Raw genomic sequence first — 1,449 nt, 5'->3', positions numbered from 1 at the left:
AAAAAACATATGAAATATTATTTGAAAATATTAACTATGAAAAATGTCACCATGAATAAAAGCAATTAGTGAATGAACTCTGTAAGATATGCAATATTTTATCTTCTCACTAATTAAAAATATTTAATGTTAGATATAATTTAACTAAACCATTCTGTGTATTAAAAATAATGAGTTTGTTTCTAATAGAGCTCTATCTAGATGCTCGATCTAGAATAATTAAATGATAATATCATCTGGTTAGGCCGCTCCTTTTTTCAGCCTCCGCTCCTTTGATTTTTTTGTAGTTGCCATTAGGGTTGTACGTAAATTCAACTATGAAACCAGCTGAAGTTGGAGAGCTATTGGTTAGCTTTCTGATAGATTGAATTTGTGCTCCTTTGGATCGCTCAAGGTTCAGCAGAAAACCATCTCTCAAGTGCAGTTTATTAATTGCCACTGCTTGTGCGGTGGTTCTACATTGCACTGCTAACCTCAAGATAGCTAGTTAGAAACCACCAGCCGTTCTGCAGGAGAAAGAGTTACCGTCTCAGGGCAGTTTTACTCTATCCTAATTTGTTGGCATCAACTTGCTGTCAGGGAGAGAGAGTTTGACAACATATATCTTATGATTATTTTTGTGCTTTTGTTAAACTGCTTTGCATTTTTCTTACATTGGATTTGGGCTCATTGACTTTCATTGTCTTTTTCCCTTTGGATCACCTGGATTTATTTTCTAATTTCATTTTTGGTCCTGATTTCTAAATAACTGTTACTGAATAACTATTATATACCTTAATTCTATGTTTCTGCCTTGTATATGAAGTACTTAAGTCATTTTATGATGTTCTGTTACATGCAGTGGGTGTTGTCAGTGCCTGTATTTGAGATGAGATTGTACCTACCTCAGACTAACAAAATCAGCTACGATTATATACGCTTCTTTTTCAAATACCTCCATGCTAAGACAACATGTAATACTAATAATTTTCTTATATTACCATAACCTCCAGCTACATATTCTGGATTTCAATTCTAGGAAACTCTTCTGCTTCAATGGGCTACCATGATTACTTACATAGTGTCTCACCTGCTCGCTTATCCTGATTATTTTCTAAATAGTAAGCCAGTGTTAACAGATACACAATCCTACACAATTGGTTTACATTCCTTATAAAACTCATTGTCTATGCTTGTTTACTATGTCAGGCCCTTCCTCTGAGTATTTGGAAATTCAAATGGAACTGTCCTTATAGAAGAATTTTCTTTCACCTACATTTAAAATATATTCCTAAGGGAAGCTATCCAAATGTAAGTTTGTTTCTATCACGTGATGTGGGCATGGTGACGGATCAGAACAGAGCTGTCACTTTGGTTTAGATAGCTTTCCAGGAATTCCTAGTTCTTTGAATTTTAATTCTCTCACTTTCAACTTTGGCTTTCTTTCTGATATCATGTTTTTTCTTATTG

Source organism: Echinops telfairi, unplaced genomic scaffold, assembly GCF_000313985.2.
Source record: "Echinops telfairi isolate 266 unplaced genomic scaffold, ASM31398v2 ScPeMD7_11;HRSCAF=52, whole genome shotgun sequence".
NCBI lineage: Eukaryota > Metazoa > Chordata > Mammalia > Afrosoricida > Tenrecidae > Echinops > Echinops telfairi.
Note: the sequence above shows the minus strand (reverse complement) of the source record.